General features: G+C 37.0%; 1 protein-coding gene and 1 pseudogene across 1 annotated transcript in view; one reads left to right on the forward strand and one right to left on the reverse strand.

Moving 5' to 3' along the window:
• LOC129670528 (DNA repair-scaffolding protein-like) overlaps positions 1-24,703 on the forward strand; it is a gene marked incomplete at its 3' end in the record, with an annotated part of 244,997 nt that overhangs the window by 155,922 nt on the left and 64,372 nt on the right. The window lies entirely within an intron of this gene.
• On the reverse strand, positions 19,301-20,207 carry LOC129670509 (protein SET-like; annotated as a pseudogene).

Genomic DNA, 24,703 nt, shown 5'->3' on the forward strand with positions numbered 1-24,703 from the left:
GATTGCTAAAGACATCCTATTTAGTACTAACTGTTCCAAAATATCTTGACTCTCTGCACATTGACAAACTCTTTTCTTTTTTTAAGCATATTAACCTACTGTTGCTATCTTCTACTTCCTGCCCCATGTATGACTTACTTGGGTGGTGGGTGGTGGCTCCTGTTATATGTGCCAATCCCATCTGTACATGTATATAAAGGGTATGTCCAAAACAAATGTGCATGCATTATACCTTTTGTCACTATGATTAGAAAGGTCTGACTCTAATAACATTTTTTAAATGTTAAATATTAGGCACTGAGAATAAAGAGAAAAGTAGGATTTATTGACTATTAATATGCTGAACTCTGCCATGTTTTATATTTATTAACTTGCCAGAATCTGAAGTTATTGATGTTTGTCATTCAGTTGGTAGGTTGTTATGAAAATGGAGGGATGGGCTGTGGGGGTTGGGGGATGGGTAAACTTGTAAATGAGTCTCTGATCTCAGAGTTTATGTGTCTGTCAGCTCCACAAACACTGGGTAAGATGCAGTATTGAAGACATGAAGAAAAAAATGTGTGTATAAAAGCATGTAACACTGTTTGATGGTGAACATTATGGAGATCTGTGGGCACAGGAAAGAACATGGGAGAGTGTATTTAAATCTGCTATATGGGATGAGAAGCCGTATTCTTTTGCTGTGATTCTTGTGCTGTTACAGTTTGTGATTGGAAGTAATTTGAATAGAATATACCCAAAGAGAAAAATTTAAAAACTTAATCTAATGAAATTGTAAGAAACATGTGGCAGTATACAGTTTCTTAAAAGGAAAAGAAATAAATATAAATGACATTTAGGAGGTTGGGGTACAGGGAATGGGTTGGATATGGTTGAGATGTAGTGTTATGTGTAGCGAGTACAAACTCTATGAAGAGACCACCAGAAGAGATAAAATAACCCAGATGGTGATGGTTATTTTAATTAAAATGAAATCTATTTCTACTTAGCATACCAGTCAGTGTGTATGTGTGTATTTGGTATATGCATTTGTACTTGCATTTGAATATATACACGTGTTTTCCTGTGCACATGAAGGTCACAGGTCGTTGTCAACATGGATTCCTTAGTCATTTTGGAACAGGGTCTCTTCACTGAATCTTTTGATTTTTTGAAACAGGGTCTCTTCACTGAATCTGGAGCTCGTCATTTCAACTAGGCTGGCTAGTCAATAAGTTCTTAGGTTTTTCCTGTCTATACCTCTCTAGCTCTGAGGTTGCAAACCTTTTTCACCTTGCTTAACTTCTTAAATGAGTGTTGGCATGTTTACACAGCAAGTACTTTACCACTTGAGCCATGCTCCCAGCCACTTCAGTCAGTTTATAGAGAAGGAAATCTAGTCATCAGGTAGGGCACTGTTTTGTGTTAAGGATGGGTGTTCCTAGTTCTTAAGAATGGAAAAGAATTGGGCCGCCAAAGAATGGACCTGTTTCCTTCAGTTGTGCATGTTCTACACCACTTATTCTTCTGCTCTCTAGTTTCTGCATCATCTACATATTATACATGACGATTTACTCATGTTTTCCTTAAATCTGGGAACAAATAACTTTTTTAAGCTTTCACTTGGTTGAAAGCTTAGATTCTTTGTGGAGATGGAAAGAGGACATTTTTCAAATCATGGCTGTTCTAGTGACGCTAGGCTAATGACTACCCTTGCTAAGTTGATTAGTATTCAAATGTGTTTACAGAAAAGCAAATCAAATCATTGAGGTAGTGGTGTAGCTTAGCATGTAAAGTGCTTGGCTAGCATGAATGAAGCCTCAAGTACTGAATAATAATAATAATAATAATAATAATAATAATAATAATAATAATGAATGAAGCATCAGTATTAAATAAACCTGGTTCAACATCTTAAAAGAATGAGTTTAAGTCCAGTTGGGACATAGGAGGCCAATTATCAAAACAACAAGAAAGGTGTGGTATGGGTACAATATTCAACTAATTTGTTTGCTTATTTAAAAAGAGGACTGGGAATGCATGAGCCCAGTACTGAAATGGATAAATATGTAAAAAAATAAATGAATAAAACTTATAGGAGTAAAGTAGAAGTTTAGGTATGAGGACACATGCTTAAAGCTTTGAAGAAGTGGAGGCTAAAGCATCTAGATATAAAGATCATCCACCTCTACTATTGCACTAGAAGTTTTTGGAACTATTTTTTTTAGAAATGTCAATAATGTTACAGATGAGTTGATACCTGGATAATGTTACCAGTTCCTGCTCCAAGTTCCTTCTCTGACTTCCCTTTAGGGACTTCATAACCCCATCCTTCTTTAGTGTTTATTAGTTATAGCATCTGTCGGGATGGGTTTGAGACTACTGATGATGTTGCTTTGCTTGGCAGGCTTGATGTCATTTCCCACTGTTGACTCTGCAGAATATGTATTGATTACTGGCTAGCCTGTGAGTCTTTATAGCCTCTGTGATCAATAGGTAGGTTAGATAGACTTAGAAGAACTACAGTGTCCATGGAGAGATGTTCCTCATCCCCTGGAACCTATCAGGCCTAGAGGCAAGGGTCAGTATATTCACCATCTTCTAAGCCCTATGTATTCATTACTTTTGGACTTCAGTTTTGCTTGTTAAAACACCCAGAAGGTCAGATACACCAGTCTCAAAGAAGAGCTTGTTTATAGGGCACATCTGGTTGTCTTTTATGAAACAGATTCATCATTCTTTCCAAAAATAAATTGCCTGGTAAGTTAAATAAAGCCAAGTTAAATCTTTCTTTTTAGGCTTGGTGATCAAGTTGTTCCCAGGCATGGAGAATACATTTGAGAACCAAATCAATAGGAATCAATAGCAACTAACAGCTTGGGAATTGGGAGTTACCTAAGTCATTAAGAACTAAGTTTCCTGACCAGCATTGATCAGGACTCACAAGCTTCTTAGAGATCAGTAATAATCTTGTAGTGATTAATCCTAGAATTACTTTTTTGAAAAGCAAGATGCAAAAGCACAGTGGGAATTGGGGTAGCCTGATGTCACCACCTCCAGAGTTGCTTTAGTCCATAGTAATAAATTTTCTGACCTGTGAAGTTCAGGACCCACGGTCACCTTGATCAGTAGGGATCAAATTTTATTCTTTTATAAAAGTATGATTTTAAAAGTCTGTTTTAAGTCTGGCAGTAATATTCTTTTTGGAAGGATCTGAGGTGGTTAGGAGGAAACCCAAAGTGAAAGAGGCATTTTACTCTAGCTTTTGACCATGGAGGAAATCTGAGAGATAGATCTTTACGAATCAGAGATTCTGATTATGTAAAATAACTTCCTCAATGCTAGAAGAACTCACCATGAAGGTCTGTTCCATATAACTCCTTAGTGTGAAACAAAAACCCACATAGACCTTGTTATATGGTAATAGGACACACAGAAAACATACATGTGTATAGACATCATTTTTAATAAAAAGCACTTGAATGAGATTGTATAAATGCAGAATACTGAAGTACATATGAAGCAAGAGAAAGTGACCTGATGTATTTAGGCCCTGGATTAGGAAAAGTCCTGTAGGTTGGCACAGGAGTACATGCACAGAAGAAAATTGTAGGTAGAAAGGAATGGAGAATTTTATAATCTTGACCCAAGGTAGGAGAGTCCATGTCTTACCATTGTGATGGGGAAAGAAATCCATTTGTAAGTAGGAACAACAAAAGATTTCAGTTTGGCTTTTTTCTCGGCTCCTAGGTCCTTGGTTTTCCAAGCTGCTCATGGACTAGGAATCCATGAAAGAATTGGGAGGGATCAGAAAGTGTGTTCAACATGACTTTGCACTGCTGCTTTGGAAGCACTTGGAGGAGCTAAGAGGGAGAAAGTATCTTATGATGTGGATACCATAGCCCACCTTACGTTGGAGTGGACTGAGACTAGATAGATTTGTGACCTACACTGTATTAGTAGAGCACTCAAGTACTTCTGAAACAAAGGTGTTAAAAACCATCAACCTTGATTTTAATACCTCAGCAGTTCTGCCCAATTAAAAATTTAAATACCATTGGACTTTTGGGCCTTTACCAGCTGTGAGCACAGCACATATTGCCAGTTCTTTCTATTTTGGTCAGAAGCAGAAGATGAGATCCAAAGATCTCACTGAGAGCCTATCCTTTATGGTTTCAAGTCTGCTAATACTTGATAATATGTCATAATGTAATTTTAAAAATGTTCTCTCCTACACCTAAACCTTTCTGTTTGGAATAATTGTACATCATCTTTTATTCTTTTCTCCCATATATATCCAGTTTAATAAGTTTGTACCTGACTTTTAGCATACTGTTTCATTTGTTGGACTAAAATCTGGGCTTCTATAATTACATCATTTTGGGAGGGCTGGCCATAGGCAGCTGGCTTAAGTCCACACTTCTCCTGAGGCCCTGTGTAGAACTACAGACTGGCAGCACTTGTACTTGTATGTCTTTTTGGAGTTGTTTGATAGTTTTGGCCAACTCTGGAGGCACAAGAAACAGGCATGTGAACCAACTGGCACAGTTAAAATGTGGTTGGGCCAAAGTATGTGGCTGTCCTAATTCTCTTAGGATCCTCAGCATTTTCATACTAACTTATCAAGTGTCCCAAAGAACAAGAGGGGAATTGAAAGTTGGCATTATGTCAGAGATAACTCAGAGATTACAAGGAAGTTTGGGGAAGAATGAATGATAGGCTCTTGATATTCAACCATCAGTAACCAAAGGAGAATCTACCAAAGGGCCTCTACCAAAAATGGTAGTTGTTGGAACTCAGACATGTTTTGCAAAATATTTCTGAGTATAATATTGTGAATAAAGTTTAGTCTTTGTGGGAATATTTTTAAGAAGGAAACTTTACTATACAAAGAATTTTATGAAAGGTATAAAGGCCACAGTGTGAGTTGAGGATGACACACCCTGTTTTGAATTGGATTTCCTGCTAGCTGTGATCAGAGGCATTCTTCCCGGACTAGAATGAATTCAGTTCCAGTGTTTACTTGTAAAACTGAATTCAGTCATTGTGTTTGCACTTTGGCTTTCTGCCTGCAATTAAAGTGCAGAGCAGGCTTCAGTTAGTTACTCTCTATGATTTTATGTCCTTTATGAAGAGGAGGGAGAATAGAGGGGAAAACCCAAGAGGTGACTGAGTTCATTTACATAAAGTGCCAGTGGGCAGCTGCTGGCTGCCTGTGATCACATGATTATGTGGAGAATCCTGATATTCCACTTACTGGAATTGGGAGTGGGGCAGATAACCCTCCCGTAAGACTTCTAGTTTTGCAATTACCAGTTGAATTACTACTTACTTGTACTTTGCTAATAAATTCAGATGAATATTTAGGAGACTTTCTTTTCCTTGTTCTTTTTAAACTGTTTTATGTATGTAGAAAGAACTTCTAAAAGGAAAGGTCACAGGCCTTGAAGTAGCATCGTGGTTGGTGGGCCTGACTGCCTCTGGGTTGCCCTAGGGGGAACACCAAGCTATGAACATACTTGGCTAAATTTATGGGGAGTATCTATGGGATGCACTCCTCCTCTCTAGAATCATACAAATGGGAAAATGTTTGTTCTTAATAACTTCAGTGGTTATATGAAGATTTCTGGCAACTACCATGTAGTAAGAATCTGAATGAATTGTTCTTCTAATGGCAATGAAGACAGCATCAGTCCTCACACCCAAAAATGTAGTGTACTGAGTCATTTTTTTGATCTAATTTAGAGCTGCTGGATTTGGAAAAGTCAGAGAAAAGGAATGCTCTTTTGGGGGACCTGTTTCCAGAATTTACTCACACTGAAGAAATATCCTCTAGTATTAAAATAAGGAACATTGAAATATATGTTTCTTATATGTAATGAATTTTAGTTATTTTTACTGCAGTTAGTCTCTGCCATACATTCTCTCTCTTCCATTGGAATCCTTTTTCTCCTAATTTCCTATCTTCTTTGTGTGTGTGTGTGTGTGTGTGTGTGTGTGTGTGTGTGTGTGAACCATTGAGCTTAATTAGGGTTGCCTAATTAATTAGCATTAATTAGCAATGGTGAGAGAGGCTATTTACTGAAGCATGGGCAGTTTTTCAGTGGTTATACCACCGAAGAAAATGGCAACCACCACCACTACCACCAAAGAGGTAGGGTTTCATGGGCCCCTCTCACATCCATGATGAAGTGTTGACCTTCATTCTACAATCTTGTATACTTCTTATATGAGTAACCCTGGCTGCAGTGAGCTCTCCTAAGTGTAAAATCTTGCACTTACATTTTTTTTTTTACATTTATTTGTATATGTATTAGATGGGGGAAAAGACTAATGTGCTATATAGCACACATATGGAAGTCAGATTGCAACTTGGAGTTACTTTTCTTTTACCATGTGGTCCCAGTTATCAAATGCAGGTTAACAGGTTTGGTTGCACACCCACTGAGCCATCTTGTGAGACCCTATCAGAGCATTTTGAGTCCAGAGAGCACACAGGTGCTCCCAACATTGGAATGACTAACATGTAGATACAGAAAATCACAGACTTCAACAAGCAGCAAGTATGAACACTTTGACTAATTGTCAAATTGCTGGAGGCCCACTATGAACAAAGCTCAAAAGGGAAATACTCCAAAGAGCACAGACCTGGGGAGATAGGCACACTTATTGGAGTTTTATATCTAGGAAACCTAACAGCTTTTCACAATAAAGACCAAAGGAAACATTTCCTGTCCTTCTTCCACAGTGATCTCTGAGACTAGGGCTAAGAACTCCAGATTCTTGCTCTCTGCACCTTTGCTAGTTGTGGGTCTCCATTAAGCCCCATCTACTATTAAAAAAAAAAAAAAACAAAACAAAACAACAACAACAAAAGAAACCAAAGCTTCTTTAATGAGATTTGAGAGATGCACTAATATGTGGGTGTAACAATTAGTCATTTTGAGTTGGTTTAATACTTTGTCCCTTTAGGAGAGTAAGAAGAGTAAGTTCCTCCGTAGGGCTTATGACCTTTCTAGCCACAGGTTCTTGTGCTGGGTATAGATTATATGCTGAGGAGCAGGCTTAAACTACAATTTTAAAAAGTAGTTGCTAACTCCCATGACATTTGTGCCACTGTTGGACAGGTGAATAAGACATGTCTTGCCAGGCCTATTGTTATTTTAGCTTGCAAGGATCACAGCTGTGTAAATCAGATGATTGTATTTTTACTACAGCAGTGTACATACCACCTCCTAGCACTGTGAATAGCACTGTGTTAGCTATTAGGGATGAATATCAGTACTTGTGAAACTTTTATTCACCTGATGTAATTGTCATCTCCGAGACTTACTGCCACCTTCTGCTAACCTAAGCCTTGTCCTGGAATCTTCTAGCCTCTGTACAATCTAATCTAGGCCTAGAATATTTTCAGCTTCTGAGACTTATTGCTGATTAAACACTCCTTTTCTAGCTCTTTCTGAATTCTGCCTGTCTGGCTCAACTCAGCAGTCTGGCTCAAAACTCCTCTTCTACTGGCTTATTTAAACTGGCTTCTTTCTGCTTCTGACTGAATTATTCTACTTGCCCTCATACCAACTTTGGCAATATGTTCTAATCTTATGGCGCATTCTCATATGTTCTAGTTTTCTGGCTCATTCTGTCTTCATTTGTGTCTAGCTTCTTCTCTCTCTGTAACCTGTCTCTGTACAACTGTCTAATAGAACTGCCTCCTCCTTCTCTCCCTCTGTACTGCTCTCCTAACTCTTTTTCTCTCTCTTCTAGTGAGAGTTAGGTGTCTCCTATCTCTGGCTCATTCTGTCAAATCACTCTCTGATTTGTCACTTTGTCTGCCCCTCCATTAGACATCATTTTCAAACATTGGTGCTTTCTTCTACCAACTAAGTTTATGTTCTGTGTTTGGAATTAAAGATATGTACTAAAGGTGTGTTTGTATTCCAGCAAGATGGATTAAAGGTGTGTACATTTCAGCCAGACCACATATTCTTAGGTCTTGGGATGTGATCCTTTGCCACAGCAGCCATATTTATGGATTAAAATTACTCTATAAGAACTAGTTTGAATTCTATGTGCTATCTTCAGTAAGTAGGTCTTATGGGCAAGTTCTGGGGGATAACCAAGTGCAGTGGCAAAACATTGTATAGGTTAACTCCATTTAAACAATATATGTATGTTTGTAAATAGGAAGTTTCTGCAGTAGTAGTTTTTTCATATTGTTTTCAGAAGTTCTTTAGTCTTAGTTATCTTTTGTAATGCCAGGATCACAGGACCCTCAGAGACCATCAGGAGATCACTTGATGCAAGAGCAAGAGAGCTTTATTATAAGAGCAATTGAACTCGGGACTCAAGTCTCACTGATACAGCAGTAGAGAAGTGGGACCCCAAACCCTGAGTGAGCAGGGTTTTTAAAGGAAAAGTCTGTGAGCAGGGGGTTTCCATGACAGCAAGCAGGGGGGTTCATGTTTCCATGAGAGAAAGCAGGGGGTGGGTTTACCATTTACATAATCACAATTGCCAGGGTGATTGTCTCTATTTTTTACTAAACTTTTATTCTATAATATATTTCCTGGAGGCTGTTGCTTGGAGAGCTAACTTTGTTTTCTTCCAGGTACACATTCTATGATATTTCCTGGAACCTGAGTTTAGCTCCTGGTCAAGATGGCTCCTTATTTCAAAATGGAGTCACCCAGGCTAACTTAAACTCTTCACTTTCTCCGTATTTTCTTCTCTTCCCTGTTCTCTTCTCTCTCCCATAGTTAACACTTTTCCATTAATTCCATTTCCCTTTGTCTCCCCCTTGAAAACACCCCCTCCATGGTTCATTAATAATTATCTGGCTTCTGTAGGTATTCCAATTGAAACACATATCTAAAGATTCAAAGTCAACATTCACAAAAGAAACAGGATTGCCAAAATATTTTTGAACGATTTAAAAAAAATACTTGAGTTATCACTATTCCCAATTTCAAATTACTACAAAAGTTACAGCAATAAGAATAATATAGTACTGCCGTAAAAACGGAGATTGATCAGTAGAATAGAACTGAGGTTATACATACAAGCCCATACTCTTACAGACACAGTTTTTGACAAAGGTGCCAACAGTATTCATTGGAGAAAAAACAACTTCTTCAATAAATAGTGCTTCTCAAATTAGATAGCTACATGTAGAAGAATGAAACTAGATTCTTTTGTCTTTCCATGAACAAAACTCAACTCCAAATGGACCTAGGATTTCATTATAAATTAAAACCTAGTACCGAGAACCTGATCAAGCAGAAAGTAGGGAAATTACAGGCACAGGAAAGAACTTCCCTGAACAGATCCCCAATAGCACAAGCATTAAGGTAAAACAAATAATAATTGGACCTTATGAAATTTAAGCTTCTGTATAGCAAAGGACACTATCATTGAGTGAGGAAACAGCCTACAGAATGGGAAAAAAAATAGCAGCTATAAATCTGACAGAGGGTTCGTATCTAGAGTATACAAAGAACTTAAAAAAAACATTGAGAAAACAAATAGGCAAATACGAATATTCATAAAATCAACTTCCCACACTGCTGGTAGCTATTAGGGAGTTGTGGAACCTTTGGGAGGTAGAGACCTGGTGGAGGAAGTGTGTCCCTGGAAAGGAAGGATTGGAAGGAATTATAGCCCCAACCTCAGTTCCATGTAGTCCTGTTCCACCAAGATATCAGGAGCTGAAAGTGTCAGGTACTTATTTCACCATGACCACACCCTCAAGTTATGAGCCAAAATAAATTACTGCTTTCTTTATCTTACATCTTGTAAGATACTTGGTTACAGCAATGAGAAGTAATTAATACAGATAATTGATACCAAGAAATGAGGGCTTTGTTATAGAAAACCTAGCTATGTGGTTTATTTACTGTTCAAAAGAGAAATGAGAACAAGATTAAAGTAACAGGCTTGAGAAGCTCTGGAATGCTGCAAGCAGAGATTAATGTTCACTTTTTTTTTTTTTTAAGGGCAAGCATCAGAGTAACACCTCCTAGAACCAGAAAGAGGTCTCCTGAGATGCCTCAATGGCATTTCTTTTTTCTTTTCTTTTTTTTTTTTTGTTGTTACATACCAAGGGTGCCCCTCCCTAATCTCCTCCCAGTTCTCCACTTCCTTTCTCCCCCTTCCACTCTACCTTTTCCCCAAGAAAAGGAGAGCGCTTCTCCCTATCAACCTTCCCCAGCGTATCAAGTCACATCAGGACTGAGCATATATCTTCATTCCCTGAGGCCAGGCCAGGCAGCCCTGCCAGGGGGAAGTTACCCATAAACAGGCAATAGAGTCCATGTTAGAAATAGTTCCCCTCCAATTGCCTTCCACTTCAGTTTGTAGTACATAAGATGTGTTTACATAGATATTTCTGAGATATGAATCAGAAAGCAATTTAATAAATTGGTATTTTTATTAGAGTATCTTTTTAAGAAAGCTTTTAATAGAAAGCATAGCATTTGGACTTTAATGCTAAGTGTCACCTCTATGCTTTGTTATATTTCATAACATAATTAGGTTTAGGCCTGTCATGTCACCATAGCTGCAGACTTCCCAAGGGTATACTGAGAATTTATTTAAAAATACTACTTCTTAAAAAATTCCTTATAGAATGCAATTGTAGGCTCTTGAATATACAGTAGAAATAATATAAATATAGTGCATGTGTATGAAATTCTCAAATATATGGGGCAGGGCAGGTTACCAGAACTTGAAGAAAAGGCAAAGGAATTAGGACATTCAAACAGTGACAAAAATAAATTAATTTACAAAATATTTGAAATCTGTGGAGCACTATTAAAAGATAACATCTGCAAATCATGAGACTAGAAGGGGAATAGTATCATTTTAATAATAAAAAAATTAATTAAATTATATAAATTTCCTCATCTGTGGAGATACTTATGCAGGTAGAGGAGTCATGTAGAAACCATGAATGAACATGATCAGAAAAGAACCGCCACAAGTCATAGTTTAGGTACAAGCCTGTAAGTGAAGCACCAAGAACAGAAAAAAAAAATGTAGAAGACAGAAAATATTTTGAACATAAGAGAAAGAAACACTTTATATCAGTGGTCCTTATCAGAACAAGAGCAGATTTGTAAACAGAAACTTTAGAAGCCATGACCTTGAGCCAAGAATGCTTGGAATGATTTATTTCAAGCACCGGACATTAACTCCCAACACAGATAATTATACCTAGCAAAACTATCTTTTGTAAATAAAAGAGAAAGGAAAATATTTCCTGTTTTTAAAAAAAGTCTAAAGGAATTCCTGAACACTAGGCTAGCTTTACAGAAGAAACCTGAAAGAAACCTTTATACTAAACAGGAAGATAAACACATTCATGATGCTATGGGAAAGAATAAACTCAACAATAGTTAAATAAATGAATCATAGAAGTACCTCAAATATTCTCACCTGCAGTGGAGGAGTGTTCCCCTTTCTCCACAACCTCTCCAGCAGGTGTTGTCACTTGAGTTTCTTATCTTAGCCATTCTGATGGGTGTAAGGGTCGTTTTGATTTGCATTTCCCTTATGACTGAGAACGTTGAACATTTCTTTATGTGTTTCTCTGCCATTCGACATTCCTCTACTGAGAATTCTCTGTTTAGTTCTGTTCCCCATTTTTTAATTGGATTACTTGATTTGTTGCTGTTTAACTTCTTAAGTTCTACACTCTGGAAAGCAATCTGGCCCTTCCTCAGACAACTAGGAATAGTGCTTCCTCAAGATCCAGCTATACGACTCCTAGGCATATACCCAAAAGATTCTCAAGTACACAATAAGGACATTTGCTCAACCATGTTTGTAGCAGCTTTATTTGTAATAGCCACAAGCTGGAAACAGCCCAGGTGCCCCTCAGTGGAGGAATGGATACAGAAACTGTGGTACATCTACACAATGGAATATTACTTAGCAATAAAAAACAAGGAAATCATGAAATTTGCAGGTAAATGGTGGGATCTGGAAAAGATCATCCTGAGTGAGCTATCCCAGAAGCAGAAAGACGCACATGGTATATACTCACTCATATAGATATATAATATAGGATAAACCTACTAAAATCTGTACACCTAAACAAACTAATCAAGAGGGAGGACTCTTGCTAAAATGCTCAGTTTCTATCCAGAAAGGCAAAGAGGATGGACATCAGAAGAAGGAGAAAAGAGGGAACAAGTCAGGAGCCTGACACAGAGGACCTCTGAAATGCTCTGCCCTGCAGACTATCAATGCAGATGCTGAGACTCATGGGCAACCTTTGGGCAGAGTGCAGGGAATCTTAGGAAAGAAGTGGGAAATAGTAAGATCTGGAGAGGACAGGAACTCCACAAGGAGAGCAACAGAACCAAAAAATCTGAGCACAGGGGTCTTTCCTGAGACTGCTATTCCAATCAAGGACTATGCATGGAGATAACCTAAGACCCCTGCACAGATGTAGCCCAGGGCAGTTCAGTATCCAAGTGGGTTCCATTGTAATAGGAACAGGGACTGCCTCTGACATGAACTGATTGGCTTGCTCTTTTGTTACCTCCCCCTGAGGGGGAAGCAACATTACCAGGCCAAAGAAGAAGATAATGCAGCCACTCCTGATGAGACCTAATTGACTAGTATCAGAAGGAAGGAAAAGAAGACCTCCCCATCAGTGGACTTGGGGAGGGGCATGCATGCATAGGGTGGAGGAAGGGAGGGAATGGGACAGGAGGAAGGAGGGAACCACAGGGGGGATACAAAGTGAATAATATATAATTAATAAAGAATAAATTTTAAAAAAATGAAATAAATTAAAAAAGGTACATCAAATACTACAAAATCAACAAAATGATAAGAACTAATATACATTTCAGTAATAACTAGTCAAAAGCAAGACTATACTGACTATAGTCAAAAGCAAGACTATAGTACTCCAGAGTACTATACTGGAGTGTTTGTTTATGTTTTTTTTTGGTTTTAAAAATTATTTTGTTCTTAAAGAAGCAAGATTTGTCTTTTTTTTTTTTTTTTTTTTTTTACCCCTCCGTCTATGAAATGTACCATACTATCAAACATACCCTTTGGGTAAAAGGATACAAAATGAAACTGTGAAACAAGCAAATTTTAGCTGGCAAAAGTAAATTGAAATTGAAATTAATCAGAAGCGATAAACAAGATTACTTTAAAAAGAGAACAAGACATGAAGAGAACATTACAATTTTAAAAAACAAATATACCATTCAACAAATGCTCACCATTTTTGTAAAACAAGTATTATGTGTAATGGCACAAACAAGGCAACACAGTAATATTGGATGACTTCATTATGCCAACAAAAAATAGCAATTTGTTTGAGTTAAATGACATCATAAATTAAATAGACCGAATAAATGGATACAGAACACTTTATGCAAACAATATAAGAATACCCATTTCTTTGGAGCAACTCATGGAACTTTCTTCAAAATGAACAGTTTTAACAAATATAAAAAGATTAAAGCATTTTTTATATGATTAAAGTTGAATAGAAGTCAAGAAGAACATACACAAACTGTTAGAGATTGAACTAAACATTAATGAATGATGAGTGAATCATCAAAAACAATTTTTAGAATAAAAGGAAAGCACAACTACCAAAGCCTAGGTGATTCAATTAAAGCAGTCCTAAGAGGGACTAAAATAATATTTTAGAATAATATTATTTTAAAAAATAATAAAAAATATCTTGAAAAAAATAAGCCCTTTAGTCTTTCAAAAAAACAGGAAACCAAACTTCAAATCTGTAGATTCAAAGAAATAATTAAGGTCATATAATGAAAGTGAAGAGAAAGAATAAACAATATTAAGAAGCAGTGAAACAAAGTAGTTCATTGAAATAATAAAGAAAATCTATTAACCTTAAGCCAAAAAAGAGATGATCCAAATTTATAAAATTAGAGATGAAAAGGAAGTTGTCAACAACAGCTACTAATGAAATTTGGAAAATCATTAGAATATAACTTAAAGATTTATGCCGCACTGAATCAGAAAACTGAAGTAAGTGATTTTCTAGACACACAAAAATTAAACCAAGAAGAAATAAATGAGTTAAACAAATCTGTAGTAAATAGTTGAATTGAAGCAGTAATAAAAGTATTTTCCAACCCCCAATCATCGAAGTCCAAATGGATGCATTGCTAATTTCTACCATAGACTTAAAGAACTATTTTGTTCAATAAAATAGAAAAAAAAAAAGGACTGCTACCTAATATTTTTTCAAAGTTAGTGTCACTTTGACTCTAAACCAAATAACAAAATTTATTTATTACCCATCTCTCTGATGGATATAGATGCAAAAATATTCTCAGTAAAATATTTGCAAAACAAAATCAAGAAACATCAAAAAGGTCATCCAACACTGATTAAGTCAGCTTCATCCCAGAGATACAGGATAGATCAATATTATCAAAACAATGTCAAGGACAGAAATCATGGTCATCTCAATAGATACAAAAAAGACTTGATAAAATCTAACACAAACAAACAAACAAAGAAAACCCCTAAAGAGACTCAAGGAGAATAGAATGAACATGTCTCTACACAATAAAGGGTATATATGACAAATGCATAGTCAATGTTCTATAAAATGGAGAAGAACTGAAAGCATTTCCATTATATTCAATAACAAATGTGGGTGTCCCACTTTCTTCACTCTTGTCCAATACAGTGCTTAGTCTTAGCTAGAGCATAAGTCAAGAAATAAAGGAACTAAAATAGGAAAAGTAAATATCCTTATTTGCATATATTTTTCTATACAGAAGGCCCTAAAGATTTCATAATAAGACTCTTAGAACTTGTAAATAATTTTAGTGACATGGTAGAATTTAAAAATTAACATTCAAAAATTTGTGAATTTTATTATAGAAATCTGGTGCTAGCCAGAGGGATGCATCTCCAGTACAACAACCTCACATAGAACTTGGAACCTTACAGGAGGGAGAAAGGAGTATAAACACCAGAGAACCAGGAAATCTGCTTTGAGATTGTGTCTCCTAGAATTGATGAGGAAGCTTCAACCCATTCACCTTAATGTAGCTGACTTAATAGAATTTAAACAAGGAAAGCACAGACATGCTAATTTGAAGGGAAAATTCACACAGAGCCTTATCTCTGGACAAAGAATTACCATCAACTAAGGAATGCTGAGGGCCAGAGAATTACTCTTCCCCAGGGTGAGCCCCTTAAGTGTGCAGCCCTGAAATTATATCATACAAGCATCCATAACCAGATGTGTGTGTGACTGTGTGTGTGTGTGTGTGTGTGTGTGTGTGTGTGTGTGTGTGTGTATAATAACAGAAGGGCTGTGGAATTGAGATGAACTGTGAGGAGAGTGGAAGGGTGGATTGAAAGGAGGAAAGGGAAAAGGGGAATGATGCTATTATATTTTAATTTAGATTTTATGGAAATTTTATTCTGTGTGTTCGGGTATTTGTCTGCATGCATATCTGTGCACTTGTTCAGTCACCCCAGAAGCCAGAAGAGCATGTGATATGCCATGGGACTGGATTACAGACTTGTAGCTACTATGTGGGTGCTAGAGACAGAACCTGGCTTGTGGCTGCTGAATGATCTCTTCAGCCTCTGATGTTTTAATTTAAAAATAAAAGAAAGAATTGTGGTCTTTCTATTTGCCAGTAATAAGTATGCTGAGAAAGAAATCAAGGAGTCAGTCACATTCATGGTTACCTATTTGTTTAAAAGTGAAAGACCTCTTCAATGAAAACTTCAACATTAAGAAGGCACTAGAAGGTGAACCGGCTTTTTATTCTCATGGTCTTAGTTATTATCATAAGTTTCTCTGCTGGGCCTGAAGATACATCTCAGTAGTGAAGAGCAGTTCTGCTCTTCAAGGGGACAGAAGTTTGGATCCTAACACCTACGTTAGGAAGCTCACAACTGCCTGAACTCTAGCTTCAAGGGAACTGACATCATCATCTAGCCTCTGGAGACACCAGCACCCATATCATATCCCCTCACACAAATACCCATATGTACACATACCTAAAGTAAAAATAATAGAATACAAAAACCTTAAAAAACAAAAAGTAGCTCCATTAAAAGTAACCTGTAGATTTAATGTAATCATAAAAAGAACCACAGCTTTGGGTCAGTGAGAGGTTCAGCAGAGAAATTACTTGCCTTAAAACCTGATGGCCTAATTTTGATCCCCAGACCCACATAGTGGAAGGAAAAAAACTGTCTCCTACGAGTCGTCATCTGTCCTCCATACACACAGGAAAATCAGAAGTTCAAGGTCACCTTCAGTACAAACTGTATGAGACTTTAGAGTTTATGAGACCCACACCTTAAAATAGCAAACAAAGCTAGGTTTGAGTGCCTAGCACTGGAAGCCAGTTGCTGGAGGATATTCTTTACGTTTAATGGCCATTTCTCTAGCTGCTGTTTGGGAGGGATTCAGCTATGGGACCAAGAACTTCTACCTCAAAGACCCTATGAATGCACCTGTTCTCAAACACGGTCATACTGATAGGAATTTGTATATGCTGCGTAGACTTGTAGATTTACATATGCTGCGTAGACTTTTTGGTTTATAGAACAGAGCAAGATCAAGATATAAAGAAAATCAAGAAATTCCATAGTCAACTAAGTTAATTGTTGTGGCCAAGGAGTCCCACAGTGTCCATGTGGTGGTAGAATGAATGGTTTTAAATGAAGATTGTTTGATATGTTCTTAGTAAGTAAATAGCTTTTAAGTTCAATAAAGTGTAGGGAAGAAAATATTTACATAACTATATGAGCTATTCAAAAGCTGACACACCAGTCTTTGCTCTTTTTAGAGACACGGGAATGTGTTTCATTTTAGAAATTGGATAAAAAAATACCTTAGAAAATCCTTGCAGGTGTTTTATGTTTGGCAAAATATGTAGTATTTTTCTAGGAAATGTGAATCAGTAACTTGAAGATGAAGTATTATGTACTTGCCTTGTGACTGAACAACCTGATTGTCATATCCAGATCCACATGGTTTTTAAGAGAAAATGGAATGTAAACATTTTCTTGGATCATTATATTTCTTTGAACATAAAATTTGTGCTATTAATACTCTATCAAATCTGGGTAGTGGTGGCACATGCCTTTAATCCCAGCACTTTGGAGGTAGAGGCAGGAAAATGTCTGTGGCAAATCCTGGTCTACAAAGTGAGCTCCAGAGCTATTACACAAAGAAACCCTGTCTCAAAAAAACAAAAACAACAACAACAAAACCCAGTAATCTGTCAATATAGGGCAGCTGCAGTTAACTACACTGTAATATACCTGATTGTATATAGTGGTTTAATTTCAGTAATGAACAGCGAGTATGCTTTATCTTTCTTTCTAGATTTAAACTATGTTTTTAATTATTTTTGTTTTTTTAAGATTTAAATATAATTACACCCTTTTCCCTTTCCTCTCTCCATCTCCTCCTTTGTACACCCTGCTTTCTTTCAAATTTATGACTTCTTTTTCTTTTATTATTGTTACATAATTCATTTGTATCTTAATATGTAAGTAAAACCTGATCAGTCTGTATAATGTTACCTGTATATATATTATTTCAGGGCTGTAATGTAAGAGACTTGTATTATCAGCTTGTTTCATAGTATGTATCTTTAAATCTTACATTTACTGACCAAAACCAAGTACAGTTATTTAAATGCAAGAGCAGAAATGGACTAAAATGGACCGAAGTCACCATTTACAGAATAGCACATATTTTCTACCTATAACTTCTCAGACTACCGTTCTCAACCTGTGGGTCAGGACTCATTTGTGAGTCTAACAACTCTTTCACAGATGTTGCCTAAGACCATCAGAAAACACATATGTACATTATGATTCATAAAAGTAGCAGAATTGCAGTTATAAAGTAATAAAAAAATTATTTTATGTTTGGGGTCACCACAACATGAGGATCTGTTTTAAAGAGTGATAGCATTAGGAAGGTTGAGAACCACTGATTTAAACTCAAGTGTTACCTATCCGATGGCTGTCACAATTTTAACCCTCCACTTTAGCCTCCTCCTTGTCTTTCTCTTAACAATCTATTCTATTTCCCCTTTCTTTTGAGATCCTCTCTTCCACGAGGTTCCTTACTAGATACCTAATCTCTGTCATGTCAAAGGTTAAAAAGCTAACATCCATATATAAGAATCCTCACTCAGAATGATTTTCTTCTAGTTCTATTTACCTGCAACTTTCATCTTTTACAGCAGAAAAACATTCCGTTGTGTAAATGTACCACATTTCATTTTTCATTCATCAGTTGATGAACATCTAGGCTGTTTCCATTTTCCAACAATTATCAGCAGAAGCAGTGAATGCGGATGAGCAGGTGTCTCTGGAATAAGATGTAGAGCCCTTTGTGTGTGTACTCAGGAGTAGAATAGCTGCCTTTCAGGTAGATGTATTTTCATCTTTTGAGGAACTGCCATACTGGGTTCCATAGTGGCTGTACCACTTTGCACTCCTTATGGCATTGGTGTTTCCCTTTCCCCACAATCTTGCCAGCATGAGCTGTCATTTAATTTGTTGGTCTTGGCCATTCTGACTGGAGTAATAATGGAATCTCAAAGTAGTTTTAATTTATGTTTCCCTGATGGTTGAGGATATTGAACATTTCTTGAAGTTTTTTTCAGCCATTTGTGTTTCATATATTGAAAACTTCCTGTTTATATCCCAATTTTATATTCACTCATTTCTTGATGTTCAATTTCTTTCTTAGTTCTTTATTTTTTTCCTTTGTATACACATTGATTTTACTCTAACAAAGCAACTTGTACACATTAACATTTAAAATGAGCATCTTTTCTTTACAGTAAAAACAAACAAAATTTAAAAAGTTAAAAATAAGGTTACAATAGAGAATATCAAATCCAACTAAAACCTTACAGATTCTGCTGATTCTCACATTGAGTGGCAGGGCTCAAGTCATCATTTTGAGAGAATTTTATTTAAAAAAATGTCACCTTAAACTGCAAGGATGTTCATTAAACATCACAATTAAACATGCCAAAGGAGAAGCTGTGTTGTCAAAATGCCCACTTAACTCCCCAGACACCTAAATCCCACCCTTTGCTGACATTCTGTACCCCCTCCTTTTTTCTTTTTTTTTTTTTTCTTTTTATTAAACAAGAGAAAGTAGACATGTTGGTAAATGCCAATTGTCTGTATTCACATGGAGACACAATGTATCTCTAAGACCAATATACAAAGAAAGGGGAAAAAAAAAAGCTAGAATTCTTTGTACTACTCCACAGGGCCTACCACCCTCCAGTCTCCAGCAGAGTCAAGGGAACTACAGGTTGTTTTTTGTTGTTGTTGTTGTTGTTGTTTTTTCCCCACAGAGAACAGTGTTGGTTTTGAGACAAGAAAGGATAAAAAATGAATTTAGAACAGAAAAGTGGAGGTTCTTTCCTTCATCCTCCTCTCCTTCCTCATCATGTTCATCTTCTTCACCTTCATCCTCATCCCCTTCTTCATCAGTATCTTCCAATACTTCTTATTCTTCATCATCATCATCTTCTGCCTCTCCTTCATCATTATCTATATCAGGAACCAAATAGCACTGCAAGGGATTTGGCCAGTATCATCTTTGATGACCTCTCCTAACTCATCTGCATTGGAATGGTTACTGAACCAGGTAAACAAGCTATCTGGCTCTTCCAGCTGCTGCTTCTGCTGGCCTTATTCACCTTTTGACTTGAGCACTTTGTCAAATCCTTTCCAGATTTCTGTTGTTTTTTGGTGGACTTTGAAGATGGGTTACCACTGTCATTCAGATGAAATTCTTTGGAGAGAATTTTATTTCCAAAGTAAGGATTTTCATCAAAATAAAAATCTACTCTGTAACCTGATTTAATGTCTTCAAATTCTCTCGTTTCAACTCTGGTCAAATAATGTAGAGCCTCTTCGTCCTCCTCCCCCAGCAGTGCAGACACTTGTGGATAGTTGACAAATATTGTTAACCAAATATTGGGGATTTTGGCAATCAATTCTGACCTCTTCTCAAAAAAATGGTTGGTGGAGTTTCAAAATTTTCTCACTGGGCTGTTCATTAAGTCTGTCTATTTTATTTTGTACTTCATCAGTGTGTTCAATTGCTTCTTGCTGTGAGAGGCTGATGTATTCTTCAGCTTCAGGGCAGCAATTGGACTGAGTTTCTTGGACTGAGGCAGGATCGCAGACTGCTGTTCTGGGGCCATGGCACGAGGGAGGTGGCCTGAAGCCAGACAGCAGAGGCTTTATGTTCACAGCAGGAAGAAACTCGCAGGAACTCTCTTAAATCTTTATTTTAGATACTAGTCTTCTATCAGATGTATAATTCGTAAAGATATTTTTCCAGTCTATAGGCTGCTGCTTTGCCTGAAAGATGGTATCCTTTGCAGTACAGAAGCTTTTCTACTTCTGAGGTCCCATTTATTAGTTGTTGTTTTCCAAGTGTCCTATTCAGGAAGTCTTCTCCTGTCACAATGAGTTCAAGTCTTTTCCCTTCGATCACACTCGGTGTGTCTTCTCATGTTGAGGTCCTTGATACATTTGGAGTTGGTTTTGTACACTGTGATAAATATGTATCTATTTTCATTCTTCTATATTCAACCATCCAGTTGGACGAGCACCGTTTGTTGAAGATGCTGTCTTTTCACCAGTGTGTGTATTTTTTGGCTTCTTTGCCACAAAACAGTTAGACTTATGTCTAGATCTTCAATTTTATTCCATTGATTAAAGTATCCCTTAGGTTTGGATATGTTGTGTTTTTATTTTTATTTAGTGCTTTAAAAGTTTTTAATTTCCTTTTTTATTTTTGTCTTTACTGATTTGTTTTTGGTCAGTAGTGACTTGTTCAGTTTCCATTAGTTTTTATACTTTTTGTTACTGATATCCAGTATTAATCTATGGTGATCAGATGCAGGGCAGTATTTCAGTTTTCTTATATCTGTCAAGACTTGCTTTTATTTTCTAATATGTGGTCAATTTTGGGAGAGGTTTATGAGCTGCTGAAAAGAAAAAGTATTTTTTGTTTTGTTTTCTTTTGGGATAAAACGTTCTATAGATGTCTAGTAGGTCCAGCATTTTTCTGTTTAGTTTTTGTCTGGTGACCTGTCTATTGGCAAGAGAGGGGAACTGAAGTTCCCTGCTATCACTGTGTGAAGGTCAATATGTTTTTTTTTTTTAATTTTTTGTTATGAACTTGGATGCCCTTCTGTTTGTTACATCAATATTGTCTGTAACACCTGAGATTCTCGCTTCTGTAATCTCTTGGTGAGTCTGACCTCTGAGGTTTTTGTTTGACATCCTAAATTTTTCATTTCCAGTTTTATTTCAGTTTGAGTTGACTTTTGTGATTCTATTTTAGTTTTATGTCTTGAACGGTTTTCTTTATTTCATTCAACTCTTTGTGATTTCATTAAAGGATTATTTATTAAAGGCTTAATAAATAATTATTTATTAATTAAATAATTACTAAAGGATTAATTCATTAAAGGATTAATTCGTATCCTTTTTAAGGCCCTTGAGGATATTCATCATTGCTATAATTCTGAAGTTCTTGTCTCGTAGTTCGTCTATATAGCCTTTCTTAAAGGCTGCTGTGATAGAGTTACTGGGTTACAGTACATGGGTGTTGTCTTGGCTGTTTAATATCTGTGTTTTGTTGTTGTTGTTGTTGTTGTTGTTGTTCTGGAGGCTAGAAATGAGATTGAAGTGTTTCTTACTGTCCTGTCTTTTTGGGGTAGGTGATCCATTGTTTGGTTGCTATTACCCTCTCTGGATCCTAAGCCAGTATTGTGACTGTGGGGTTCCCTTATCATAGTTCTTCATAAAAAAGGAATGAATTGAATCAAATGGGCTTGGATAATCTTTTCATATAAATATGCTTTTTATACTTTATTATGATTGTGCAAGTCAATGCATATTAATTAACATATTAATGAGATTCACTGGTACATACATTCATATACATTGCATTAATGATGTACCTTTACCTTTGTGCACAAATGGTTTTCTTTATTCTTTTTCAAAATATTCTAGTTCCTTTATCTTTCTGTATAAATTTTTCTTACTTAGTGTATTGTTATTTTGTTTGTTTGTATGCTTATTTTGTGTATTGGTTGTGGTGGTAATTAAGACAGGCCTCACTAGTTTAGCCCAGTAAACTAGCTAGGTAGGTTAGCCCAGACTCTTCTAAAATTAGGGTTCTTTACTAGAGGATAATTGAGTTTTTCAGTCTCTCTAGTGCCAGAGATTTTATGAGTGTTTTGTAACCTTAACAGGCAAATTGTAACATGTGAAACTGATTCATTGATTGATTGATTGGAAGAATCTTGAATCTTGCTCTATAGTTTGTGCTGCCCTAAATCTTGTGGGCTTGTGTTTCAGCTTAATGAGTACTAACATTTTAGTCATGTATCACCATGCCCAGCTTATTACTCTAGTTTCAATTTTGTTGAACATGTGTTTATTGAAAATGTACTTGATTTTTATTTCTTCCATTTTAACCCTCACTGAACTCACTGGATTTAGGAGTTATCTTCAGATTCATTGGGAATTATTTATTTATTAATTTACTTTGTGCTGGTATGTATGTTTTGCTATCTTTGGCCATGGTTTTGAAAAGCAAAAATGGAGGCATGAAGAATCACAATTCAATATAATACTCAACCGTATAGAGAGTTTGTAGCCAGCTTGCACAACATGACACTTATCTTAAAGTATATCTGTGTGGAAAGTCATTTGACTGCTTCTTTTCTGGTATGTGTGCTTCCTCTTTCCTTATGGTGCCTTGTGTTATGGACTAGGACTTTTGGCATTATATTTAATAAAAAGGTAGAAAGAAAGATTCTTGATTTTTATTTTTAGCATTTACTTTAGTTGTCATTTAAAAGTTAAAAGAATTTCCTTTGTGTAAAAGTTCAATGAGTTTTTCAATACACATGAGTTTTTATTCACTTTACGTCTTTGTTGTAGCCCCTCTTCCCTACCTTAGCCCCACCCTTCCTCCCACCACCTCTTATTCTCAGAAAGGGGAAGCTCCCTTTCCCATCCAGCTTATCAAATTACATCAGGACTGAGCCTATCCTATTCCCCTGTGACCTGGCAAGGCAGTCCTGCCAGGGGAAAGTGATCGAAAAGCTGACAAGTGAGACCCTGTCCAATGCAGACCCCACTTCCCTTACTAGAGGACACACATAACGTCGCCTAAGGTGCCCATCAGCTACATCTTTGTAGGGGACCTAGGTCCAGTTCATGCATGGTCCTTGGTTGATGATTCAGTCTCAGCTAGCCCCTCTGGACTGTGTTTACTTGCCTTTGTTGGTGTTCTTGTGGAGCTTCTGTCACTTCCAGATTCTTTTCTCTTTCCTCCCACTTTTCCACTAGATGCCCTATGCATCACCCAGTGTTGGGTTGTGAGTCTCAGCTTCTGTTTGAGGCGCTGCTGGGTAGTGCCTCTCAAAGGACAGCTCTAACAGGCTCCTGTCTACAAGTTTAGCAGATCATTGTTCATAGTCTCAGAGGTTGGCAGTCTCTGATAGGGTAGGTCTTTGGTTGGGTTAGGCATTCCCTCCATCTCCTCTTTTTCTGCTCTATCTTTATCCTTAAGCATCTCATAGGCAGGGTAAATGTTGGGTGAAGGTTTTGTGAGTGGGTTGGTATTCCCTGCCCTTTACTAGAAGACTAGTCTTGTTAGAAAAAGTCTTCTTCAGTCTGTATGGTCTCTGTAACTGAAGTCTCTGCTTGAATTCCCCTTATATCCTCCCAGGAGCCTGCCCCGACTTAGGCCTCCAGCTTGTCACAGAGATGCCCCCACCCTCTGTTTCTGTTTTGTCTTCTCCTACTTGATCTCTCCAGGTCTGTTCACTACCCTCTTAACTCTCTGTGCCCCCTTTCCTACCTTGTTCCGTCTCTTCAGCCACTACCTCTGTCTAGTCTGTCTCCCCTTCCAAGTGAGATTTGTGCATTCTCCCTTGCATCCCCTATATTAATTATCTTCTTTGAGTCTGTGCCTTACAGTATGCTTATCCTATATGTATTATATGGCTAAATAAGTGAGTACATACTATGTGTGGCTTTCTGGGTTGGGTTATCTCACAACAGAATGATCTTTGCTAGTTCCATCCATTTGCCTGCAAACTTGATAATTTCTTTGTTTTTAATAGCTGAGTAATATTCCATTGTGTAAATATGTCACGGATTCTTTATCCATTCTTTGGTTGAGGGACATCTAGGTTGTTTCCAGATTCTGGCTATTATGAATAAAGCTGCTATGAACATAGTTGAGCAAGTGTCCTTGTTATATGGTGGAGCATCTTTTGTATATGCCCAGGAGAGCTATAGCTGGGTCTTGAGGTAAAGCTATTCCCAATTTTCTGAGAAAGTGCCAGACTGATTTCCAAAGTGGTTGTTCAAGTTTACACTCCTGCCAGCAATGGAGGAGTGTTCCCCTTTCTCCACACCCTTGTCAGTATGTACTATCACTTGAGATTTTGATCTTAGCCATTCTGACTGGTGTGAGATGGAATCTTGGAGTCATTTGGATTTGCATTTTCCTGATGACTAAGGAAGTTGAGTATTTCTTGGCCATTTGAGAATTGTCTGTTGTGAACGCTCTGTTCAGTTCCGGGCCCCCTTTTTCAAGTGGGTTATTTTGTTTATTGGTGTTTGATTTCTTGAGTTCATTATATATTTTGGCTATTAGCTTTTG

This window comes from Psammomys obesus, unplaced genomic scaffold (assembly GCF_907164565.1).
Source record: "Psammomys obesus unplaced genomic scaffold, mPsaObe1.curated_primary_1811, whole genome shotgun sequence".
Classification (NCBI taxonomy): Eukaryota; Metazoa; Chordata; class Mammalia; order Rodentia; family Muridae; genus Psammomys; species Psammomys obesus.